We start from the raw sequence: 27442 nt of genomic DNA, 5'->3' as shown, positions 1-27442 counted from the left end.
AAGAAGGGTGGAGGGAAAGAAGGAAGGAAAGAAGGAACAGTCAAAAGAGATGGGGTCAATTTGACCCGGGAGGACGACAGGAGGGTTAAACCTGCTAAAGCTAACATGAATGGAGAGTTCAGAATTTGCAGCTGTGATAGATAGAGACACGTGCAATCAATTACTACTACTTTACAAGCTTTACATCCTTTCATGATTTGTTTACGCTTATGATTTACTCAAAAATGGAAATTCCCCCCCCCCTTCTTATTCATTTACCAAGATGGACCTCGGTTCAGGTGATGAGAATACAAACTAACACTAACATCCTCCCCATGACTTTCTCCTGCCTTTCGCCAACAGGTGCTTGCTGTTGAAACACAATAACAAAACATTTCAGCCTTGTCAATCAGAAATAAATACTTCAGGTCACTGTCAGGGCAACTATTCCCTCGCTGAGTTCGTCAAGTAAGTGAAGCCAAGTCCAGTCACACAAAATTAATGTTAACTTCATGTAAATCTTTCTACCTCAGCCCGTTTCCTGTTGTGGCACTTATCTGTCATCCATGATCATTTATGGTTTGGTGCTTGGATTGCATACTTGGACTCTTTTTTTTTTTTTTGCTGCAGGTCCAGTGAATGATGAGGGGATTTCTGTGTTCTGTGTCAGTCATTATTAAGTTGCTCTGGAAAACAGCATCAGCTTAATTCCTCACATGTAATGCAACATGTAGGCTTGGCTACGTAGCGAGCTGTTTGCCCAGATGTTTTAGCCTGAAGCCATATTGACTCCTGCCTGACTGCTGGTCAGCATGGCCAGAGGCGCTATTCTAACCGGCTCATGCCTGAGCCTGCACAGAGACATCAGTCAACCAAGTCAGGCTCACTTCTAGTTGAACGAGACCAAAAACTCAGACAAAGTCCCCACAGACCCACAAGGCCGGCCATGTTGTTGCACCTCACTCGTGCTCTCGATAACCCTTTCTGCTGCTGTTTCTGAATACTGATTTCATATCGATTGATTCAACTCCACAGCTCCAACACTCGGGATTTATTCTGTCGTAGAACAATGTGTACATAACAATACTATACTTACAAAACTATACATGATAGTGCACATAAGGCAAGGCAAGGCAGTTTTATTTATATAGCGCATTTCATACACAATGGCAATTCAATGTGCTTTACATAACACAGAAAAACATGTAATTTGAGAAACATTAAAACATATGCTAAACAAATGCTAGAATAGAGCATTAAATATAAGATTTCAGCATAAAATAATGATTAGCTTTAAAATCATTAAAAGGACATAGAGTGCAAATGAAAGATTAAAATGTAAAGTGCTTTAAAAGAGCTCAATCATAAGCACAGGAGAAGAGAAATGTTTTTAACCTGGATTTAAACATGATTTCAGTTCTGCTGCTAGTTTGTTCCAGTTGTGTCAAAGCTGTTTCATCATGTTTAGTTTGAACTCTGGGCTCAACTATCTGACCTGAGTCAGTAGATCTCAGAGCTCTACTGGGTTTATATTCTACTAACATGTCATTTACACATAGGGACTCATATTTGACAGAGTAGGGCTGTATATACACATGGACAAAATACACACTGGGAAAAACAGGATGAAACATAATCATCAATCAAACAGGAAATTGGAGTGGAAAAAAATATCCAAAGTGCATTTTTTTTAGCTCTTTCATCGACAAAATGTAATAGTTGGAATAGTAACAAATAACAAATTTAAACCTCAGCAAAGAAATGTGTAGTAGCCCAGCTGACACAGGACCAGCCCTCGCAACCATAGCAACCTCCCCGCTCCGCCCATGGCCCTGCCTCATGCCCATATAAGTAGAATCCGTGTTTTATTTTTCCCAGCATGCACCTGAAATTTTCAAGATGGCGCTGCCTAGATTCGAAACTATTGGCTTCCGAGCAGCAGTCCACAAACCAATGGGTGACGTCACGGATGTTACATCCATTTCTTTTATACAGTCTATGGTGCTAACCCGATATCGGCCAAAATATTCGACATGCAGATGGATTTTTCATACTCTGCATTCAACTGTTTATCACTCACTTAATTTGCATGTCTAATTTGAATAATGGTGCAATGCTTAACTGACTCCAGTGATAGAAATTATCAGTGAGGAGGATGTGTGCTTGATTTTCCTTAAAGCGTGGCCTCTCTAAGCCCCTGAGCATATCTTTAGCGTTGGCTGAGGTACAGACGTTAACAGCTTTGAGGCTCTGCTGCATTTTTTCTTATGATTGTTGCAACAACTCAACTGTTTCTGGTCCAGACAAGGCTGATGGCTCCACTGGCAGTCTTAATAAACACTTCTAAATCCCCTTTGCTGGAGTTGGCACTGAGACAACCATTGGTGTGGCGCCTTACTTCACAAAAAGATGCCAGAGTCTTTGCCTGCAGCTTCCACCTGCACCCCTCACAACAGAAGAGAGGTATGAGGAAGCCATGTGAAAGGCAGGAACCCTCAGGACCACCCTGTGCCCGATGCAACAGGTGATAAAGGCGCCAGGAGGCCACCATGGAGATCTGGGAGGGGAACAAGGGAACAAGAGGAAAATGCCATGCAGGGAAGTTGCCCACTGACACCCACCGCCTCCACCTCCACCACCACCAGCAAATTAAGACGCTATAACCCGCACACACACTTTCTCCGCCTTTGAAAATTCAACACGGGTTGTTTCACACTGCACCCCGGCTTAGATAGAGATCACACAATCAGTAATTCCACACCAACACAGGTGTTTTATAGGTAGGGTGTGGCTTGGCAAGCTGTGTGTCTTAAAGAAGAATCTACACTCTGGGATAGTCTTTTTTTTCCACTTATTTTTTTATTGATTTAAAGATTAATACACAGAAACAAGGTATAAACTTTTTCTTCACAAAGATCTAGACACAAAACAAAACCCATACTAATAACCAAGAATAAATTAGAAGAGAAAAAAAAAAATAATAATAATAATAATAATAATAATAATAATAATAATAATAATAATAATAATAATAATAATAATAAAATGAAATGAAATGAAATGAAATGAAATGAAATGAAATGAAATAAAATAAATAAAAAATAATAATAAAATAAAATAAATAAAAATAATAATAATAAAATAAATAAAATAATAATAATAAAAAAATAAGTTAATGAATTAATTAATTAAAAAAAATATGAATAAATAAAAAAAAGAAAAGAAAAAGTGGACAGACAACAAAAACAAACTATCACAAAAATACCCACACAACGTTAAACAGACAGAGAGCAAATACAAAATATCACATCAGGAGTCAATAAGTATTGTGACTAAATCATGACCAACTAAGAATGACTGTGCCCAATTATTTTACACCATGCCAAACCAGTCAAGCCCCTCCGAAGGGCTCTGAGATAGTCTTGATCTGTGTTTTTTCTATTGCAATCATGTTGTTGAAAGCAGTGTTAATTTTGTTGATGAATACTTTTCATTATAGTTTTCAACAACAACATTTTTGCTTAACTCGTACTACAATACAAGCTGAGAGAAACCACCACTACCCTGCACTGAGTAGAGACATGAATTACTGGGAGTTGCTAATCTTAGATCATAAATTAAAAGATTGATTGAGACACTGAAGATAAGAAGTGTAAAGTTCACCGTCCTCAAATTCAAACAAATATGTAACAAACAGCAGAGCAGTATTACTGTTACTAAATACTAGACATGTGACCAAAAAAGGGGTAAAACTGGAGAGAGAGTAGAGGCAAGGAGAGAGAAAAACCAAACCTTGACCCTGTGTTTTTCTTTATTCAGCCTCCGATGACAAGGATGGATCACAGAGTGCAAATAAAACTAGTGCATCCCTGCAGGATATCTCAACAGCTCCTCTAAGTGCCTCTAAGTACAAAAGTGACTCTAAAGAACAACACACTGAGGAGAAGGACAAAGCAAAATGCCCACAGGATTAGTGCTCGCTACAACTTAAGATGAGGACTTTGCTCTAATGATGGAGACAGTGGAGAGGTTATCTAATTAGTCAGGGAGTGTTGGCCTAATGATCATTGGTGTTACTTTGTTATTATCTAAGATGGTCTTTCGCAAGAGTCTTGGTTTTGCCTGTATTTGGTATATGTTTAAAGATAAATAAAGACATTTTCATATCCCAACAGTTAAAACTACATCTGTATTGCATGTTCAAATCTTAATATCAGGTAAATAATATAATGGGGTTTGTAGAGCAATCTGTATATATGCAAAAAATTAATTGGAAATAGAGAAACACTTAAATAATGCACAACACTTTAACTAAATCTGTAAGATGACCTTATGACAGACCTTATATAAATAAACTTTATTATGGTATTAGACAAATAAAACTAATATGACTAGAACTAAATGGCATTTTAGTCAAAAGACTGACTAAAAATCTAAATTTGCTGGTAAAATTAACACTGGTGAACCTTGTTATTATCTAAGATGGTCTTTTGCAAGAGTGTTAATCTTGTTTCTATTTGGTATATGTTTAAAGATAAACAAAGACATTTTCATATCTCAACAGTTATAACTACATCTGTATTACATGTTCAAATCTTAATAACAGGTAAATAGATGTTTCCTCCTGGAGTCTATAATGGGGTTTGTAGAGCAATCTGTATATATACTGTATATATATATATATATATATATATATATATATGCAGAAAATTAATTGGAAATAGAGAAACACTTAACCCTCCTGTTGTCCTTGAGTCAAGGAAGGAAGGGAAGGAGGAAGGAAGGAAGGAAGGAAAGGAGGGAGGGAGGAAGGAAAGGAGGAAGAAGGAAGGAAGGAAAGGAGGGAGGGAGGAAGGAAAGGAGGAGAGGAGGGAGGAAGGAACGGAGGAGGGAAAGAAAGACAGAAGGAAGGAAGAAGGAAGGAAAGGAGGGAGGAAAGGAGGAAGGAAGGAGGGAGAAAAGGAGGGGGGAAAGAAAGAGAGAAGGAAGGATGAAGGAAGGAAAGGAGGGAGGAAAGAGGGAGGAAGGAAGGAGGGAAGGAGGGAGGGAGGAAGGAAAGAGAGAAGGAAGGGAGGGAGGAAAGAAGGAACAGTAAAAACAGACTGAATTTGACCCGGGTGGACGACACGAGGGTTAAATAATGCACTTTAACTAAATCTATGGTGTTAGTCAACTTAAACCAGACTGACTAGAACTAAATAGCATTTTTTCAAAGACTGTGACTAAAAATCATAATATGCTGTTAAAATGAACACTGGTGAAATCCCATTGGCTTGCCTTGTACATTCTATATTCATGTCCTTTGCCGTCTTTTGCCGCCTCGCTATGCAAAGCCTCCGTGTCTTGACTTGACTTGACTTACCCCTCTGAATGAATCGTGGCCCAGCTGTTGACTAATAGTCCACATTCATCACTAAAAAAACACTGTTTCACCACTCCTTGTGTCCAGAGTGTGTGGGTGGTGGGAGCAAGGGAGGGGCTGACTGAGTAAATAGGATGGGGGGTTGGGGGGTTGGGGGGTTGGGGTTAGGGGGGGCAAAGCAGGAGTTGTAGCATTGTATTGTTTGACTGACAGTGGGACAGCGAGGGGGAACGGGTGGTCTCCAACCCTGAGACAATGCCTGAGAACACGCTGCCTCTCCGCTAAGCCTCTTTTGTGTAACAGAGTGGGAAACCCCTAACAAATAGCCGTCACCATCATGATTCATGCCTTTATCATGACTTGGGAATCTGCTCTGCGGTATGAGATGTCATGTTGTTATGCTCTCAGGAGGCAGAAGTGCTAACTAGGATTTTTATTTGATTGGCTCAGATAGGATGTTGCAGCATCCAATGAAACTAAATGTGCCAATGGGGTAATTAAAAAGAATTGGTAACATTTCTTGAAACTAGTGTAAAAGTAATTCTAACTTTAACACTGGTGAAAAAGACTTGATATAAGAAAAGAAACTCCAAAAGTTAAAGACAAACATGATTGAAATTAGATTGCTCATTGCTTATCCCAACTTAAAACTTAATTTTCAGTGGTGTATTTGTCTTGCAGCACTTCCTGTTGTGTCATATTGTATGGATAGGAATATATATATAATAATAATAATAATAATAATAATGCATTTTATTTAAAGGTGCCTTTCAAAGCACTCAAGGACTCCTTACAAGGCACATATAACACAACAACAGTACATCAAACAATATAAATCAGGTTTAATGCAAAAGATACAGAATAAATATGAATGTGACTACAAAATGCATTAGTACAATAAATAAACTAGAATGAAGATTGCATAGTTAGTGAGAGACAGAGTTTATGCCACACTTGTATCATACAGAACACAGTATTTGCTCTATCCATCGCAAAGGCTCCCTTAACCCTTTGCATACTGTTCAGGGTCAAATATGACCCATTTTCTACATTTGAGAGCTTTAAAACTCTGTAAATCATTAATTTTAGCTGGACTTTTCCTAACATACCCACAGTATACAAAAATAGAAATAAACTGCATCATTCTTTATTTTTTTTGTGCAGCTGATACACATTTTTTATATATGCAAATGTGCAAATTTGACTTGAATTTATTTAAAAAACAAATCAAAAATCAGTATTAAAACATGTTGATGTATTCTCCATATTCTGTAAAATGCTCTCTTGCATCATAAAATAGTGATTGAGAATGTCTTTTTTCCATAAGCTTAATCAAACATTTATTAAGGACTGATGGGGTATTTATGAATATGAATTGGTGTAAGGGTTAAACAAACTAGTCATCCATAATTTCCTGTTACCTGTCTTAACTGGTATCATAATATGAAACTCAATACAGGCTTTTAATTATCACCAGAGGAAAAATAGCATGATTTAGGACACAGAATGAAGGATATTCTGATATAAAAGGCATTAAAGAGAGAGAAAAAGAGACACAATTTGTGGCAACCAGGCTTTAAATGTGGCTAATTAATTGAAATGTGCAACTATGTACTCCTAAGTGTTAATATTCTTACATAAAAGCACAAATAAGGGGAAAAATTCAAGATGCAAGAAGCATTTTTTATTGTTCCTGAAGTTGTTTTTGACATTTAACTTAATATCCTTTAACTTCTAAACTATATGTCTTATCCAGATTGCCAGTGTAAGATTGGTACCATTGTCATAAAAGCTCCAATAAACAAATTGTTCACCTAGTTTTCTTGCTTTTTTTTTTTTTTTTTTTTTGTTAACTTCACTTAACCTGGTTCACAATGAGAAACTCAATGCTGGCTCTGGGAGGATCACGCCTCCCCAAAGTTGAGGCTGTTTATTCAGGAGCTTAGGATTGTATTCAGTAAGGAGCAGCGAGGAGGGGGAAAAACACATCAGAGTATCTGCTTACATTCGGCCCAATTAACAATACAATGGTGCAAGGATTTGCAAAGAATCAAGTTGGCCTATTTGTCAGCATACATCTGTTAATTATTTGTGTAAATTAGGTCCCAAACAATAATTATCACCTACAATTAGGTCAGGGGGAAGAGGAGAAGGAACTGTCATTAATTGTGTTTAAAATGCTGACAACACCAATTAGCCGCTAGATTCGTCCCCGCTGCTGCCACCCAAAGACAGCTCTCCCCTGTTTTGTTGGGGATGAAACTCATTACGCTTCCTCCAATACACAGTGTGCCCAGTCATACTGGTTCAGCTAGTCAGCTATTCAGCTCCAGCACATGGGAGCACACAGAGCTGTAATGTAATCTGGCATGAGGTCATGAAATTTGCGGGCAAATCGTTCTCAGCGTGGAAAATGATACAGAGAGGAACAGGCATTGATAAGAGAGCCTGTGAGAAAACAGAATATGCAGATGACCCATGAGTGTTCAAATGAAAGTAGCATTTGGAGGGTCAGTGTGTGTCCGCTGTCTTGCTCCAGCAAACATTTTAGTTGTTTAGTTAATAAATGTTGCTCAGATAGGGCTGCAGAACAGAATAAAAACATATGCACAAGTATGGAGCTCAATGAAAACAAGATTAAGATTAAATAATAAAGTATTTATAAAGTTACACACCTTGACAACAGATAAGAGTGTGTAAACTCCCTAAATCAGAGGTGTCAAACTCATCTTCATTCAAGGGCCACATACAGCCCAATTTGATCTCATGTGGGCCGGATCCTTAAAATAAAGGAAGGAAGGAAGAGAAGACAGGAAAGAAAAACAGAAAGAAATGATGGAAGAAAAAGAAAGGACAGATGGAAGGAAGTAAGGGTGGATGGAAGGAAGGAAGGAAGGAAAGCATGTTTGACACCCCTGCCCTAAATGATCAAGTTCCTGTATGGGAGTGCCTGTAAAATATATCACAGGCTGAGCTCATGAAGTTAAATAAAAATTATATAAAACATTTTCTTCTTTTATGCAACTTATGGGATATGGTGAACAATAAAACATACCTTCAACACCTGAAGACATCTGCTGCTAAGGCCTTACATGATCTGTTATGACCAAGGTGGATATTGTTAGCAAATATTAGCATATATTAGCAAATCTCAAGTAGATATTGCTGCAAACTAACATTCAAAAGTGGCTTTTTAAACTTAATGGCTCACTCTTTAATGTTGCCTAGCTTTGAATTTGCATTAATTGATTGTTTTTGGCCACATGGAGGCAGCACAACAAGCTGTAACATAAGTTATCTACTTATAAAGTCGCTACGGCTAACATGTTAGCAACCCTACACATGCAACAGATTCTGTAACATTAGCATTCACTGGAAGTCATATTTCTGGCCAGCTGGAGAATGTAAGTCCTTCTTTTTTAACTCCACCAAATAATGAGAACAATATCTAGTTGTTTAGTAGCTAAATGCTCGACTGTGTTCATCAGATAGTCATTCACTATAAATTTTTAAAATAAGAGTAAGAGCAGTTAGCATACACTATCTTGTCTTGAGAAAGCTTGACTAACCATAAATCAACCTTTCACCTTCAGCATTTCCACCATCTTGATTCTTTTTTGGTACAAAGCAATCAAAAACCTGTGTGTGCAGTTTACCCATCCCATGATACAGGATGTTTCTTAGAGATGAAGATTTACTGTTCAATACCATCAACTGCCGTCATATGAAGTAATGCACCTCTAACCTCTCTTTGTTTGGCTTGGCTGACATGTTAATGCCATACTGAAGGGCACTGCAGAGGTTGTAGCTAAGGAGGAGAATGTGTTTCCTGTTGACTTTCCACACCCAGATCTTCCTCGCCTTGTTTGCAGGTTTGAACATGTGACACTAAACTGTAAAGTTTACCTTTAGAGATGTTACTGTTGTTATTAATGACTTTGTTCCCAACAACAATTGTCATTGACATTTTAACAGCTTATACAGCATGTAATGTCAGTTTATGTCATGCTGTGCAAATGAATTCACTTCTGGAGAAATTCACTGTTGGTTTTTTAAACACACTGATGAGTCAAAGCCAAGCAAATCAGATGAATCACAACTTTAATATGTACCTGTAATATTCTTAATTGCATCATAAGGTATGAGTCATCTTTTTATTGTTTCTGAATGAGACACCTCTGTGATGAAATTGCGGCCTCTTATCATATTTCATATATTACAAGCCAGCATTGTCAGTGGTTTTGTATGCTTTGGAAACTCAATGCAAGTTTCCAAAACCTCACTTCAAGTAGAGATTTGGTCATTGGCAGGCCAAATGACCAGATATTATATATTACAGTTACACATAGCTGTTGTTCAATCGGCATTTGAATCACTATATTTAAGTGTGAATCAGATCCAAACCACATGTTGAAATACAGTTGAAAAACTCCAGACATCTAAAAGCTATTCACTTTTTTAAACAAATGTAGCCGATTTTTAATCCAAGCATCTCGACATCTTCCGACCTGCCAATCACCAAATCAAGGCTTTCTAGACTCTTAATATTACAGGATTTTCCATCTAGATGATGAGCTGCAAATTTAGTTTGCATATGCTCAATGTAAAAATCATTACTTGCTGTATGACCTTCATTTTTTTCTTCAGTCTGAGCGTCACCGAGGACAAGCTTCCTCTGCTGCTCGGCACTGAGAGGATCCACTGCAGCAGCTCTTAACTAAAATACAGTATGAATGCATGCAGGTTTTTTCAGCATTAAAGGAAAGATTTGGCAGCAACGAAAACACTCTCTCAAAGAAAAGAGAAGCACTAATGTATAGCCAACTTTGATCCCAGGCAGTTGATTGAACATTAAAAACAATGAACGATAAATGATTCAACATTTGGATCAATATCCAACAACCTCCAACAATGCAACAGAAAATCCATTCTTCATCACAATAGTCTAAAAAGTGTGTGTGTGTGTGTGTGTGTGTGTGTGTGGGGGGGGGGGGGGGTACAATTATACATGTACAATACCTACAGGCATATCAGTTATTGAGCTACACTGAAACAAAAACAAACAAAATAATTGAAACAATGGACTCAATTGGATATCACTCTATTTAACAGATGCAGCTAATTCAACAAATTAACAAATGAGCCAAAACACAGTGCAGTAATGTGAACAGAGTTAATTTTCATTAAATGATAACACATTCCAGCCAATTCAGTTTTTTTATTTTTTTTATTTTTTTTTATTTGCGTATTCATAAATTCCGGGCACGGTCGCATGAACCTCAACCTTTGTTAATATGAATATATTGTGAGACATTTGCATAATCCACTTCATAATCCACTGCAGCACTCGGCGGTAACAAAGATAAGGAGGGGTAGCCACTGTTTCTCCTGGGAACGCTACACAGATAAACGGAGGAAAAGAGACCCACTTTCTGCTCCTATTATGAGATATTAAAAAAAAAAAAAAAAAGAAGAAGAAGGCTTTGCAAAGTTTTCACTTTCCAATGCATTTCCCTTTTAGAGACAAATGGTGGTGGAATATCATTATTTGTATGTGTTTTTTTTTTCTATATTTCACAGACACTGAAATTTACTGAATTTCCACAGAGACGAGGTGCATGGGTTATTTATGTATCCGCCACAGACACAGCATGCTGATTTCATTTCCCCGCTGCTGCTTCACTGAGACGCCGAAATATGTTTCTTGCAGAAAATGTTTTTCACACAGAAATTTAAAACCTCCAGTGTGCAGCGGGAGGAATCACAGGGCGACAAATGAGCAAACAGAAAGCAAACTCCCGGCTCGTCCTGAACATCACTAATGAGCCCCCTTTTAGCTTCAATATGGTGGAAAAGTGTGTGTGTGTGTATATGTGTGTGTGTGTGTGTGTGTGTGTGTGTGTGTGTGTGTGTGTGTGTGTGTGTGTGCCTGTGCCTGCACCTGTGTGTGTGCACAGCGTTGTGAGTGTATGAATGTGTGTGTGTCGTGACTGAGGCAGTGAAAAGCTCTCTTAAGTCCCCCAATCTTTCCAAATTGGCCTCTGGGATGACGCCACCATACAACTACATCCATCCCCGCTGTGCTGCATGCATTCCTGGTGTGTGTGTGAGTGTGTGTGTGTGTGTGTGTTTGGACAATGGCAACACTTCCTTTTTGGCCTAATAGGCAGGGAGCCCCAGCCATTGTGGCCTGATTAGGGCTCCCATTCAAGCTCTCTGGGATTTCTAATTGCGAGGCCTTGTGCGTCAAACTCCCCCTCACTTCCCACCCCGCTACACTCCCCTCATGACTACTGTAAGACTTAATGAGACACAATTACTGGCCCCTAGGAGTCCTAGAGCGAGCCAATCACAAAGAGAGACAGAGACCCCCAGTGAATGGCCACTCAGCAGAGAAAGGGACAGAAAGAGAGAGCAGGAGGGAGGGGAGAATCACAAGCCCTCATTGTCCAGCGAAAGCACAGAGAGAAGCCTTTTTTTGGAGAAATATAAATGTTTTTATTTAATGCCGGCTCATAATTAGGCCCCTGAGAGGGAAAGGGAGAGCCAAAGGAGTGGAGAGGGCGGGGAGTTCAATAGGGAAAAAGGCCTGTAGGTACAAAAGACGAAGAATGACATGTTAGACGTGCAGAGGAGAAGGAGAGGGGAGGAGGTGGAGGAAGGAGGGAGGAGGGAGGAGGGGGGGGAGAGAAAAGAAAAGGGACAAATAGATACTGAGGTGAAAAAACATAGAGGCAGAAAAAGAGAACAAAACCAAGTGGAAAAACTTGACAGGACTTTCTTCTTTTCTTTCTGTTCTTTTTTCTTTTTTCTTTTTTTTTAGCTTTCTAAGCTTATTTGGCGTGGGAAATGGCCTGACATTGAATGATGCATGCCAGGCAGAGTGAAAAGTGAAAAGCCACTGCAGTCGCTATGTTTCACAGGTTTGGCACTTCACGTTTGGCTCAAAAGGTGAAATATTCTTCGATTTGAGGAGCCTTTCTGCCAAAACTGTGTGGGAGGCAATATAACAGGGGGCTATATGAGAGTTAGGATATAGAAGGAGCTGCAATAGAAGAAGAGAAAGGCACAATTTGCAAGCAGCTCTTGACTGTATGGGAACATTATCGTATTATTCCTGTAGAATAGTACAGATATTGTTCCAAGCGGTCATGTCTGGGGATTTTGAAGTGTTCTCATGGAAAAGGGAGTTTATTGCGAAAGCTGAGCCTCAGTATGATGTTCACAGACGAAGAATATCCGAGACAACAGATATTGCTGACCCAATAAAAGCCTTTATGTCAATGAGATCTCTTGAGAAATGCTGCTTTTAATTCAGTGTGCTGTACAATAGTCACCCAGCAGCAGGAGAGACGGCAGGTGTGACCAGGCACACACACACAAAAAAAGGAATAAATAATTAAAATAAAACACTTTTGAAGATATCTGAATTGGGTTTTTTTCTTGAGATGCACTTCCAGACAGAAAGCGCTGCATAACATTCTCGAGCGGTGGAAAAACCTACTTGGACGATCTTTGTCTTTTGGCAAGAATTTTATCAATGAAAATCTCAGTCACAAGTCCTCCTGCTCTTGGCTAAACTAAACAGTCAGACAACAATGTCAGTGCATGTTCAGTCTGCACACACACACACAAACACACACACAAACACAAACACGCACACACGCACACACACACAGACTCATACACGTACACACACAAAAACAGACTCATGCACACACACACACACACATACAGACTCATGCACACACACACACACACACAGACTCACACGCGCACACACACAAACACAGACTCATGCACACACACACACACACACACACACACAGAGACTCATGCACACACACACACACACACACACACACACTCACACATGCACACACAAACACAGACTCATACACACACGCACACAAACACACACACACACAGACTCCCTTCCTCCCTTCCTTCCTTCCATCCTTCCTTCCCTCTTTCCTCTTTCCGCCCTCCGTCCTTTCCTTCTTCCTTCCTCCCTTCCTCCCTCCTTTCCTTCCGTCTTTCCTCCCTCCGTCCTTCCTAGTAGGCACACACACACACACACACACACACACACACACACACATACCCACTGAAAACAACCCTGACACAACTTACACTGATGATATTTCTCAAACATTTCTCAGTAGCAGAAACATTTAATAAGTCATGTTTATTAGTGGATGGAGACAAAGCAGACAAAAAAAAAATTGAGACCACTTATATAATGACCTCATCTCATTTTCCTTTCATTTCCATATATTTTTGATTGTCCGTCATCAAAACACCTGTGGCTATTGTTCTCTATGAGCATTTGCATATGAATGGTATCAAGATGCATGTCAATGTGTCAGGATACACTAGTGCCCTATTTCCAATGTGTCAACACTTGATAGAGGCACCAATTCTATCACCTTTTGCTCCTTGAATCAGCATATCCATCCACCATTAGACTAATTATTCCGTGTGTCTGATGCTGCCGGGAAATTGATTGGGTTGCCTATCGAGATTGAAGTATGATAGTTTTCATTATTATATGGATACACTTCTTCATTTAGGAGCATTGTGCTTATGAAAATCTTAGAAATTGTGCAGCAATGATATATAAAACCCACTTCTCCTCTTCCTATAGTGAGATATATATATTAAAAAGATCACATACAGTCTTAGAAATGATTCTGATCACTGTAATAGATTTCATGCTACAACTGATTGGACTGTTTTATTACCTGGTATTTGACAGTATAAGACTAAAGTAAGTAAAACTCTTCCAGTACTTTGGTAATAGAAGTAGAAACTTGTGTTGCCTTGAGAGGGAAGGACGGCTCATTTCACTAAATGTTTCCTGGATTCCTTCTTTCTTCACATCTCTTCCTCAAGTCTGTAGAGGATCTAGAGATGTAAAGAAAAAAGACATTTAAGATAAATGAGACACACATTTTTTCTCCTGGAAAACGTTTGTTGAATTAAATCCCCAACCTGCAACATGTTCCCTCTCTCTTTCTCTCTCTCACTCACTCACTGTCTCACACACAAACACACACACACACACACTGCATTGGCCCCATGTTCCTTTCAGTGTGTGCAGCCTCTCAGCTAGTGACTGAACCCCCTTTGTTCAGCAGTGACCCTCTTAAGCGCAGGTTGAAGCCTGCAGCCATTCCACTTTGGATTTGGACCCTATCGCGTGTCACACAGCTAAGTCGACCAGGACCGGGCCTCTTCACTCAGACACACAGCAACAAGTATCCATTCACATTACAATGGCTGCTGCAGCAAGGTTTAAGCTAAAATAACTACATCACGAAAACATTACAAGCCAAACACAGAAGAGTCCGGAGGTGAAAACTGCAGCACCTTGTTTAAAGATGCAATAAATAATCTGGTTTTTCATAAGCCATATTAAATATGAATATTGTGAAGTCAGACTTGTGAATGCATTTATTCAAAATGAACAACTTGAAGTGAAAAAAATCAATTTGCAAACATAAACACATCATTATTTTCCATCCAATCCTCATTTTTGATTAAGTTGTCCTTAACCCTCCTGTTCTGTCCTCAAGTCAAGGAAGGGAGAAAGAAGGAAGGAATGGTGGAAGGGAGGGAGGAAAGGAGGTGGGAGGGAGGAAAGGAGGGAGGGAGGAAGGTAGGAAGGAAGGAGGGAGGGAGGGAGGAAGAAGGAAGGAAAGGAGGGAGGGAGGGAGGAAGAAGGAAGGAAAGGAGGGAGGGAGGGAGGAAGAAGGAAGGAAAGGAGGGAGGGAGGGAGGAAGAAGGAAGGAAAGGACGGAGGGAGGCAGGAGGGAGGGAGGAAAGAAGGAAGGAGGGAGGGAGGGAAGGAAGGAAGGAAGGAAGGAAAGGAGGGAGGAAGAAAGGTAGTAGGGAGGGGGAAAGAAGGAACAGTCAAAACAGACGGGGTAAATTTGACCCGGGAGGACGACACAAAGGTTAATGGAAATATCAGCTAGTAGTAGCAAATGTAAGATACGCTTCTATAACTAAAAGTAAGCTAATGCTACATTAGCATTCACAAGCTAAATATAATTAAGGTTTATGCATCAAATTATGTCTGTTACTTTTTAACATTTTTCCAAGAAGCTTTTAGATGAAGAAGCAAAAATTTATCCCTCAGGTCAGTTAAGTCCATCGTGATCATAAAGCTTAATTTGATCCTATTTTAGCCATTTGAGCTCCACACCACCATTGCAAAGTTAGATAATTATATAGTAACTGTTTTGCAATTAAGATCTTGAGATGACCAAGGGTGTGAAATCCTCCAAATGGGAGATGTTCCCAAACCTAACATGACCTGAATGTGGCCAAGAGGAGCTAGCTGGCCAAGTTAGCTCAAGGAAGGAAGGGAGGAAGAAGGAGGGAGGGAGGAAGGAAGGAGGGAAGGAAAGAATGAAGGGAGAAGGAGGGAGAAAGGAGGAGGAAGGAAGGAAAGAAGGACACAGGAAAGACCGAAGGGAGGTAGGTAGGGGGGAGGAAAGAAGGAGGGAGGGAGGAAAGAACGAACAGTCAAAACAGACGGGGTCAATTTGACCAAATGGGAGATGTTCCCAAACCTAACATGACCTGAATGTGGCCAAGAGGAGTTGGATGGCCAAGTTAGCCGGCCTTTAATCTGTTTGCTGTTGGGTTTAAAGCCACTCGTAAAAATGAGTTTCCAATTTAACGTAGTTGGTGAAAAGTCAAAAACATGATATGACATAATTTACTGTTGTTCATTTGGATTTATGGAGCTTACATGGAGACATTGAGCTCCAGTTGTCACCACGCTGTGAATTTATACATGTGAATTCAGTCAAAAGAGTCAAATAAGTGAAGATAAGTTTGAAAACTAGTTTGCCCCCACTAATCTGTCAGAAATATGCAGATCGCTGCTCAGGTGTCAAGATGATGCCACATGATGCAACGCGATTCTTGATTCAAGTTCATTTGCGTTGGAAACAAGAGAACTTATCTCTCCTCATTGGGAGTTTTTTTTTTTTTTTTTTTTGTAAAGACTTTGAGTATCAAAGATGTGTTGAGATGGTTTATTTTTGGAGCTGCCTTCATATAACTGTCAGCCTGTTGCTGCTGGAACAACACTTGTCTGACACCTACAAAGTGGAATGTGTCTTTGTCAGTTTCAAGTGGCTCTCTGTTGGTTTCATCAGCTTAATCAGGTCCAACTTTGACTTAGATTGACAGGTCATATGTCAAACATGGATGTTTCACAAAGCGCCACAGATTTCCTGATGTAGCTTTTCAACTTTTTTTATTCTTTATCCTGAAAAAGTTAACTAACCCCTTCTTTTCTCATTGACCTAATTTTCGTACATTCATATCTGGGAGCGGCTCAATGTTGCTACAGTCTTCTATTTCTTCATTTCTTAAGTGCATCCATACACAATTTGTAGCTTCTACATAAACAATTGCATTACAGCATGGCCCAGTGTTATTGCAAGCACTTTACCAATTGTACACATCGAGATAAGCTAAGTCGTAATGGCTGAGAAAATAACCCCGATGATGTCATCTCTGTTATCTCAGCTTGGATTTAGAGGCTAGTTTTTTAATAGAAACCCTGCGTTGCAAACTTTGAGTGATAAAGTTTGTGAAATATGGGATTTAAGCAGGCATGTAGGGTTTATATAGGCCATGGTGTTGCATTAAGGGAAGCGTAGGAGCTAATGGGGTTATGTAGTTTGGCTCATATAAGGTTTAGAAGTCAGGATATGTAAAGCTAATCTAATCCAATCTTTCTTTCTATACTCCCTCAATTTTATAGAGGACATCTTTTAACCCTTACATACTGTTGAGGGTCAGATTTGAGAGTAAAAACACTTTTGCACATTGACCTCGTCTGTTTTGACTGTTCCTTCTTTCCTCCCTTCCTTCCTTCCGTCTGTAATTCCTTCTTCTCTCTTTCTTTCCTTCCTTCCTTCTTTCCTTATTCCATCCCCCTTTCTTCCTTCCTTCTGTCCTTCCTTCCTTCCTTCCTTCTTTTCTTCCCTCCTTCCTTCCTTCCCTCTACCTTCCTCTCTTCCTTCTTTCCTCTGTCCTTACTTCGTTCCTTCTTACCTTCCTTCCTCCCTCACTCCTTCCTTTCCTCCCTCCCTCCTTTCCTTCCTTCCTCCCTCCCTTCCTTCCTTCTTCCTTCCTCCCTCCCTTCCTTCCTTTCTCCCTCCTTCTTCCTCCCTCCCTCCTTTCCTTCCTTCTTCCTTCCTCCCTTCCTTCCTTCTTCCTCCCTCCTTTCCTTCCTTCCTTCCTTTCTCCCTCCTTCATCCTCCCTCCCTCCTTTCCTTCCTTCTTCCTCCCTCCCTCCTTTCCTTCCTTCTTCCTCCTTTCCTTCCTTGATTTGAGGACAACAGGAGGGTTAAATACATCTTTATATTCTATAAAATGTTCTCCTGGATCATAATAATAGTGATTGTGACTCTTGTCTTTTCTCCATAGATAAATACTCTGCTCTCTGACAGCTTCATTAAGGATTAATCATACATTTATTAATAACTAATGGGGGTTAGATTGGTGTAGAGAGTAATTATGAGTCAGTATTTAAGGGTTAACTATTGCAGGAAAAAGAAAAGAGTAGAAAAAAAATAAATGAGTGACAACATAGTTACCACAGTAAGAAACGTTTCACATTAACTTGGGAGAAGTTGCACAAAAAAAAAACAAATTATGAATTGTAAATCGTAACAAAATGTGACAGATGCTGACAGAAGTGTTTTTCATGCTGCTCCGAGGAACTTCAGTATACATGAGGGGGTGAACTGGAAAAAGATCTCCTGTTATTTTTCTTTTTTTCTCTTTTGTTCCAATTCACAAAAATACACCCGTGATCCAGCATAAATGTATCAGGGAAGCAATGTTAAGCCATGAATTTTATGTTTTAGCTGAAATTGTTTGGAAACACAATGGCAGCAATTGAGAAGAAAAGAAAAAAAGAAAAGAAAAAAGAGGAAAATGGAGCGGAAAGTAAAAAAAAAAAAAAAAAAAAAATAGATTACAGAGATTACAGAATGCTTTTTGGAGCAGAGGACCAGATGTTGCTGCTACTCCAATAATCACATGTTCTCATTCAAACCAACAAGTTTTCAATACCAGCTTCCATCTCCAGCCCTCAGGCTTCAGCTCATACCTGGAGGTGCACTGTCCCAAGACTCTTTAAACAGTAGATGGTTTAAAAATAGAGGCTGAATTAAACTTTTAGATTACTGATAAAGTCCCTCTGTTTTATACTTCTCATGAGTTTTCTTCTATATTCTTGCAGTGTTGGATTTTTTTAACCCTCCTGTTGTCCTCGAGTCAAGGAAGGAAGGAAGGAGGAAGAAGGAAGGAAAGGAGGGAGGAAGGAAGGAAGGAAGGAAGGAAGGAAGAAAGGATGGACGGGAGGTGGAAGGGAAGAAGGAAGGAAAGGAGGGAGGAAGGGTAGGAAGGAAGGATGGAAGGGAGGTGGAAGGGAGGAAGGAAGGAAAGGAGGGAGGAAGGGAAGGAGGGAGGAAGGAAAGGAGGAACAAGGTAGGAAAGGAGGAAGGAAGGGAGGAAGAAAGAAGGAAGGAAAGGACGGAGGAAGGAAGGAAGGATGGAAGGAAGGAAGGGAGGATGGAAGGAAGGAAGTTAGGAAAGAAGGAAGGAAAGGAGGGAGGAAGGGAGGGAGGAATAAGGTAGGAAAGGAGGAAGGAAGGAAGGAAGGAAGGAAGGAAGGAAGGAAGGAAGGAAGGAACAGTCAAAACAGATAGGGTCAATTTGACCTGGGAGGACAACACAAGTCTTAAAAAGTGAATCCTCCATATTTCCTTTTTTTATGAGTTATATCTTCATCTTTGTTGCTAAGCGCTTGTGGCTAAGGTGTTTCCAGCACTGCACGCTCCACAGATCAACCTGTCAGTCAAACAGTGTGGGCGCTAATGTGTCATATATTTTTTCTGTTGTTGAAGTTTGACTTTCTCTCAGTGGCTTTCTGTTGTTTTTTCATGTTTTTTTTTAAACAAAAGCACAAGTATACTGATTCTGGGTCGAGTGTCCCATGGAAGTCATTAGCGTTGAGCCATCGTGGGGCCTTTCCGCTGACACACCTGACTATAATGCTGCCATATTTACTTTTACAAGCTACACCCTTGTTTGATGAGTCAAGATATCTCCTGTTAGATAAATCTTGTCCAAACAAAGCAAAGACAATGGACACACACTTTTCTTTTCTCAAAATGAGTCTCCACTTTTTTTTTTTTTTTTTAACCCTTTCACGCATAGTGGTCACTGCAGGGGACAGCTATTCATTAGCTATTCTTTCTTAGATGCATACATGGATTTTGATGGTATAGTTGTACTTCAGCCACCACAGTAGACATTAGTGCATCATCCCATAAACGACCACTTCATCTGCAGTAACGTTTTTCGTTGTAAATCAGTTGGTTTGTGTAATTTGATGAGTTCGCTACTTAAGTTTGCAAGAGTACAACCTGGTAATATAAAAGGCAAACATGTGCAACTGCAACAAACGGGTAAATGGACTGTACTTATATAGCGCCTTTCTAGTCTGTGCGACCACTCAAAGCGCTTTACATGACATGTCATATTACCCATTCACACCCATTCATACACTGATGGCAGGGGCTACCACGCAGGGTGCCAACCTGCTCATCAGAGGGATCTAACCATTCATTCACATTCACACACCGTTGGCACAGCAACGGGAGCAATTTGGGGTTAAGTGTCTTGCCCAAGGACACATCGACATGTGGACTGGAGGAGCCGGGAATCGAACCACCAATCTTCCAATTGGAGGACGACCGCTCTACCTCCTGCCCACAGCCGTTTTTTTAATGTAAAAACATAAAAACAGCTATCCCACCAACGTCATTTGACAAAAAAAGAAAATATGGAGTGTAACACAGCAAGTTGTATCATTCCTAAAGAGAAATAAAAACACTTAAACACACCTTTTAATAATATTTTATGCATGAAAGGGTTAAAAAGCCTCAAAAACATTTACCAAAAAATAAAGAAACGTCCATGAACTGCTAATACATGATTTCAGATTGTTTTTATTACATTAATACAGCAAGAAAAACAATGATTTCTCCTTGCTGTTATTTCTCTATGAACATTGTCACAGTGCTGTTGTTTCCTATACTGTGAAAAAAATCCCCATCGCCTGTCTTTGATTCATGCCGACTACAGTGAGCCAAGTATGATGTACTGTAGTAAACACCACCAGTAAACATTAACAACTCCACATCATGAGAAATGATGAAACAACGTCGCTAATGATTATCCAGAACATAACCGTCGGTTGAGTTTGATGAGTTCAGATTCAAAGTCGATGGAAACGTTAATATTACGACTCCAACTTTTAACTAAAGGTTTCAAAACATATGATACATTTTTAAAAGTTAGAGGCTATCAGTTTAAATATAGATAGATAGGGGTGTTTTTTTTTATTCTTCTCCTTGTTCATTTTTATGAGGATTACAAAAAGTTTGAATGTGACAGCAGCAGAAAAAAAGGCCTGGAGCCAGTCTGAGGATCAATCTTCACTTTGACTGAGAGTGATGTCCTTTATCCAGACAGATGGATAAGTAGGCCTACATGTGACAAAATGTTATTGTCACATGTCACTTTCTGTCACTTTGGCTTATATACAGTTTCAACAACTATGCAGTAAACACTTTGTGAAATGGTTTCATTACAGCGGAAAAGTATGAGGTATGAGTGACATCTCTTACAAAAGTAGAAGAAAAAAAAAACCCTCCAAAAAAACCAAATGACTTTAAACATCAATGTTTTCCTTTAACACTCCTCATTAAAGCCCCCATGGTGTGAAGTAGTTAAGAGTAGCTTGTCCTTTTTGTTAATCATTACCTAATGTTTTAAATGTTTAAATCCCAGTCTGGTCGTCCATTACCTTCACTGAGAGTGCAGCTAGTACAAAAGTAAAACATTTACCAATCTATCCACTGCTTCCTGCAATCCAAGCCAAACAATACATGATTCAGACGTGTGATTTATAATATAACAGTCACACTTTTTTTTTTTACCTCTTGCGGTTAAATCAGAGATAAGACAGATAACATTTGAATCATGCACTTTTATGATGTGTTTTTTTATCACCTTTCTCCATACAAAGTCTTTTACAGGTGTGAGCTCATATAAGTGATTAATATGAATTGCTGTGCTCTCTGAAAGACAAATTGTAACACTAAAATGATTTTGATAACAATATAATCTGATTTAATTGTAATGTATTACCTGAGTGCTTGGCTGACAGAGCACTTCACTATTCACCCTTCATTTAATTGACTGTCAAAGTACACGAACCAAATATACCTGCATAAATATGGGTTTATTATAGTTTACACTTGGAGACACGTGGCGTGATACTTCAGTGCAGGTTCAGTCATGCATCTCTTACCATCCAAACTACATAGCAAACTGTGGTAATCATCTGTGAATGTTATACTTGAACTGCTTACATGCAAATTTGCAGCTTTTTAGTCTAGAATAAAATCTTTTTTCTGGATTAGAAAATTGACAGAAGTTAGTATTGTACTATGCTTAAGTTCAAGATAGGCTGCTGTCATTTGCTGCAAGTAAAAATAGTACAATAAGTCAGTTTGTGTGTTTTATAAAATATATGAAGTTTTTGCAATCATTTTATTTTATCATCATTTTTTCTTTTTTCTTTTTGCAGTGTACAAGATTCAAACTTTGCTTCCAGCCAATAAGCTTGCAATGGTGCAATCATACTGGTACAAAGGTCATAAAAACTGCTCTAATACTGGTTCAAAGGTCTGGTCATTCCCCTCAGTGCCACACTGTTTTCATGCTAATGTTGTTTCAGCACTCCTTGTTTACTCTGTGTAATGCTATGTTGAAAGTTTTCAGTTCATAGGTTTAACACCAGCCAAGGAAGGAAGGAGAGGAGTAATGAGGGAGGAAGGAAGGAAGGAAGGAAGGAAGGAAGGAAGGAAGGAAGGAAGGAAGGAAGGAAAGGAGTAAAGAGGGAGGGAGGAAGGAGGGAAGGAAAGGAGTAAAGAGGAAGGAAGGAAGGAAATGAGTAAAGAGGGAGGAAGGAAGGAAGGAAGGAAGGAAAGGAGGAAGGAAGGAAGGAAGGAAGGAAGGAAAGGAGTAAGGAGCGAGGGAGGAAGGAAGGAAAGGAGGAAGGAGGGAGGAAAGGAGGATGGAAGGAAAGGAGAAAAGAGGGAGGAAGGAAGGAGGGAAGGAAAGGAGTAAAGAGGAAGGAAAAGAGGAAGGAAGGAAAGGACTAAGGAGCGAGGAAGGAAGGAAGGACAGGATTAAGGAGGGAGGAAGGAAGGAAGAAAGGAGGGAAGGAAAGGCGTAAGGAGGGAGGGAGGAAGGAAGTATGGAAGGAGGAGGGAGCAAAGAATGAGGGGAGATGGGGAAGAACGAAGGAAAAATTGAAGAAAGAGGAAGGAAAGAAGGAAGGAACAGTCAAAAGAGACAGGGTCAATTTGACCCGGGAGGACGACAGGAAGGTTAATAGTTTCATTTTGATGCACTTGGTGTTTTATCTCCATTGATAGAAACTTTTGATCTCGTAAAAAAAGGTAGATGAACGCATCATGCTTTTTATTGTCATGTGGAGCTGCAGTGATGTCTGAGCGGCCGGCCTGCACTCAGCATGGAAAGCTTCAATCATCTATTAGTTGTTTGTTCAAAGGTTTAAAAGAGCTCAAATGTTCTATTTCCTAACAAGTAGCCTCTTATGGTTGTTCAAACATTAAGTGTAATCTTTCAGTAGCAAAGCGGAGTGTGAAGTAGTAGAAGGAGTGGAAAGTAGGGAGTGAGTAGGGGGAGGTTGTTGAAACCTCTCGGAGACATTGTAGGAGTGGATGGACTTAAGTGATTTCCATGAATACGATGAAGTCAATAATGGCCACAATATTTACCCTCCTGTTGTCCTCGAGTCAAGGAAGGAAGGGAGGAAGAAGGAAGGAAAGGAGGGAGGAAGGAAGGAAGGCGGGAAGGAAGGAAGGGAAGAAGGAAGGAGGGAAGGAAGGGAGGAAGGAAGGGAGGAAGGAAGGATGGAAGGGAGGTGGAAGGGAAGAATGAAGGAAAGGAGGGAGGAAGGGAAGAAAGAAGGAAAGGAGGGAGGAAGGAAGGAAGGAAGAAGGTAGGAAAGGAGGAAGAAAGAAGGAAGGGAGGAAGGAAGGAAGGAAGGAAGGAAGGAAGGAAGAGTCAAAACAGATAGGGTCAATTTGACCCGGGAGGACAACACAAGGGTTAAAGTATATTTTTAAAAGTTTTCACTTCTTTTGCAAAATATATTTTTTCATGATGTTCTCTCATTTCTACTCAGGCTTTTTTTTTTACACACAAACAGGTGGATGGAACCGTACCAACTTTCTCACTTCCTCTCACTTCCTTCCCTCCTTTCTTTCTCTAATCTCAATTGCTCTAGACATCATCTGTCTTCATTGCCTTTCACTTCCTCTCACTTCCCCCCCCCTCTCTCTCTCTCCCTTGCTTATTCTTCCTTCCTCTTTGCTATCAGCCTCATTCTCTCCTCTCTATCTCTCCCACTCCCTTCTCCCTGTCCACCTTACCCTCCCACCCCCCACCCCCACATCTTTCCCTGTTCTTCTACCTCCCCCCCTTTCCTTTCTCAACCCTTCCCCCCGCCTCCCTGTTGCCTCTTTCTCTCCCCCTCCTTCATTTGGCTGAAGCTAAATGTCTTGTGTGAGATAACATCACAGTAGGAAATTCCGCCTGTGTTGCCAGACTGCTCAGTTTTCTCCCCAGGGCTGGCAACAATGTGCGTCCTTCATAAGTGCCTCTGCAGCGCTCAGAATCTCCACTCATCCCCTGTGAGCCCAGTCAAAAGACCCGCCGGCGAAACCCAACGCCGCGCTCGCAAGCTCCGCACCGGGCCCACAGCAGCTAGCCAACGAGATTACTGCAAAGACACTGAAAGGTCTAGCCTATAATCTCACATTTACTTATAAGACTCCCCACAATGCATAGGGACCATAAGAGGAGGTCAGTACTTCCAATGAGTGTGTGTGTGATTGTGATTCATGGGCATTTCCAAGCAGTAGATCAACCTTCTGCAGAGTTTTCCTACTTTCAGCAGGTATAGAAGTATAAAGACCCAGGGACAAAAAAAAGTAGAAATATGTTTTTAAATACTTCCCTGCAGAAGTGAAATCCCCAGATACAAATTCTCTTGTTTGTTTTGTTTTTCTAAGACACCCTTGAGAATTAAAACCCACAGCATTACTGGCAAAATGCACAGAAGCTGCAGATGCTCAAAGACATTGAAATTGCTATCCTGGAAGCCTCCGATGGGGTTTTAAGAGACAGAAGCTAAAAACTGGTGCTCAAAATGCTCAGCAAGTTTTAAAAAAAAAAATCATATATATATATAATGGCTATGCTATATAACATACCATAACAACTTACTGTACAGTGCAATGGTCAGTTTGTCTTCCAGATGGCTATAGCAGTGTCTGTCAACCATGACGGGCCAACAAAAGCTCTGAGCCTACATCATTTTAACAGACCATGTCAAATAGTATTTATCTATTTCCTGCTATGTAAACACTGATTTAAATCCCCAAGTCTTTATATAGCCCTCACTATGGAGCACCACAACACACAGGGTTACCCCGGTAACTAAATAGTTACCTTCAGCTCGCCCAGATTAGTGGGTTGTTGTCTGGGCAGGATGAGCTGTTTGCGCGCCATATGGTATAAAAGGCTTTATGTATTTAGGGTTGTGTCTCTAAATTTGGAGCGTCAGTGCCATAAGCACTCGAGGCTCTTTGACGAAAAGGAAAAGGAGTGTCTTGCTGTGTCAATGTCTGCGACCTTTTGAGCAGAGTTCAGGGGCCAAACTCTGTTTCTTTACACACTGCAAAAAGACAAAGAAGAAAAAAAGAAAACAAGTCCACCAAAACAGGCAGCAGAAAGTTTGAATTAACCTTCCTGTCGTCTTCCCGGGTCAAATTGACCCCGTCTCTTTTGACTGTTCCTTCCTTCCTTCCTCTTTCTTTAATTTTTCCTTTGTTCTTCCCCATCTCCCCTCTTTCTTTGCTCCCTCCTCCTTCCATACCTCCTTCCCCCTCCCTCCTTCCTCCTTTCACTCCTTCCTCCCTCCCTCCTTTCTCCTTTCCTTCCTTCCTCCCTCCTTCCTCCTTTCCTCCTTTCATTCCTTCGTCCCTTATCCTCTCCTTCCTTCCCCCCTCCCTCCTTACTCCTTTCCTTCCTTCCTTCCTTCTTCCTTCCTTCCTGCCTTCCTTTCTTCCTTCCCTCCTTCCTCTTTACTCCTTTCCTTCCCTCCTTCCTTCCTCCCTCTTTACTCCTTTCCTTCCATCCTCCTTTCCTCCCTCCTTACTCCTCTCCTTCCTTCCTTGACCTGAGGACAACAGGAGGGTTAAACAGGAAGACTAACACATGAAGCGTTGCAATCCACTTCCAACAGAGTCAATGTCAGTGCACTATAGGTCGCTGACAGCTAAGGATATAAATCCCTCTTGACATTGTGTTCACAAGCAAAATGATCCAGCTCAACCACCAATACATAGACTCAAATTACCCTAAACCAGAGGTGTCAAACTCATTTTCATTCAAAGGCCACATACAGACCAATTTCATCTCATGTGGGCCGGATGATTAAAAAGATGGAGGGAAGGAAGGAAGGAAATAAGAAGGGAAGGAAAGAAAGACAGACAAAAGGAAGGAGGGAAGAAAGGTAGGAAGGACATACAGAAGGAAGGATGGACAGACAGACGGAAGGAAGGAAGGAAGGGAAGAAGGAAGGAAGGAAGGACAGATGGATGAAAGGGAGGAAAAGGATAAAAGGAAGAACGGAAGGTAGGAAAGAAGGACAGAAGGAAGAAAGGGAGGAAGAAAGGAAGGAAGGAAGGTAGGAAGGACAGATCTAAGGAAGGAAAACAAGGAAAGTGGGCTGGATTGGACCCAATTGGCGGGCCGGTTCTCACCCGTGGGCCGCATGTTTGACACCCCTGCCTTAGACAGTTTCATTTTAACAAGTGCAAAACCAGTAAAGTGGATAATATCTTCCAATATCAATTTCAGTAAATCAAGTTATTATCTTGGAAACAAATTAAACCAATTAAATGAAACTATTTGAAGTGTTTTAGTTGGATTGCAGTCAAAAGTAAAATTACCACCTTCATTTTGCAAAACCAAATGCCATTAGTCAGTACAGATTGACATTTTTACGGCCGTCTGAACATTCACAGCCATCTCTCCTCCGGGTTGGCTAGCCTTTGACAGCGCTATCTCGCAAATGAGGGCTCTTTGCCGCCGCAGTCCTTGTCGACCGCTGCAATAAACGCACCTGTTGTCAGACTTATTTGAGGTGAGATAAGACTAATTACGCTGGGGGTGCGTACTTTATCAACGCTGAGTGACATACCTGGAGTTTGTACAGGGGTTGCACTTCCAGGGCTTCAGGAATGAGGAATGAGGAATGCCATTCGGTAGAGAGAGATGTTGGGTTTTCTTTAAGAGATAACTGAATTGCCATGCTTCGTGTGTTCAGCTGTTATATAATTATTTACTCTCAGCCAGTAGCAGCAGTCAAAATACAGATTGTGTTAGATAAAGGAGTAGTAGTAGTAGAAGATAAGTGCATATTGGAGTATCAGCACATCTCTCAGTAGGAGCAGTGGTGCTAACAAACAACTAAAGCAATTAAGTATGACATTAGGCAATTTTAAAGTTACTTATAGTCGTTTCCTCTTCTGAAGAAAAAAAACTTGTGTCGTCCTCCCGGGTCAAATTGACCTCATCTTTTTTGGCTGTTCCTTCTTTCCTCCTTTCCTTCCTTCCTTCCGTCTGTCCTTCCTCCCTCCTTCCTTCTCTCTTTCTTTCCTTCCTCTCTCTTTCCTCCCTTCCTTCCTTTCCTTTCCTTTCTCATTTTCTCTTTGTTTCCTCCCCCCTTCCTTCCTCCCTTCCTTCTTTCCTCTGTCCTTCTTTCCTTCCTTCCTCCCTTCCTCCTTTCCTTTCCTCCCTTCCTTCCACCCTCCTTTCCTTCCTTTCTTCCTTCCTTCCCTCCATCCTTCCTCGCTCCTTTCCTTCCTTCCTCCCTTCCTCCTTTCCTTTCTT

At 40.5% G+C, this 27442-nt stretch overlaps 2 protein-coding genes across 4 annotated transcripts in view; both read right to left on the bottom strand.

Moving 5' to 3' along the window:
• LOC128369425 (cAMP-responsive element modulator-like) overlaps nucleotides 1-27442 on the bottom strand; it is a 154499-nt gene that overhangs the window by 44843 nt on the left and 82214 nt on the right. The gene's annotated exons all lie outside the window — the stretch shown is intronic.
• The window catches only part of LOC128369424 (cyclin-Y-like), a 274201-nt gene that overhangs the window by 191560 nt on the left and 55199 nt on the right, over nucleotides 1-27442 (bottom strand). For 2 of the 3 annotated variants that reach the window (XM_053330462.1, XM_053330464.1), the window contains one exon: nucleotides 26316-26338. The exons of the other annotated variant lie outside the window; for it this stretch is intronic. The gene's annotated coding sequence lies outside the window, so the exon portion shown is untranslated. Of the gene's footprint in view, nucleotides 1-26315; nucleotides 26339-27442 lie in introns of those variants that run through there. 3 annotated transcript variants of the gene reach the window in all.

The sequence above is a fragment of the Scomber japonicus genome, chromosome 12, assembly GCF_027409825.1.
Source record: "Scomber japonicus isolate fScoJap1 chromosome 12, fScoJap1.pri, whole genome shotgun sequence".
NCBI lineage: Eukaryota > Metazoa > Chordata > Actinopteri > Scombriformes > Scombridae > Scomber > Scomber japonicus.
Note: the sequence above shows the minus strand (reverse complement) of the source record. Positions and strands in the feature narration are given on the sequence as shown.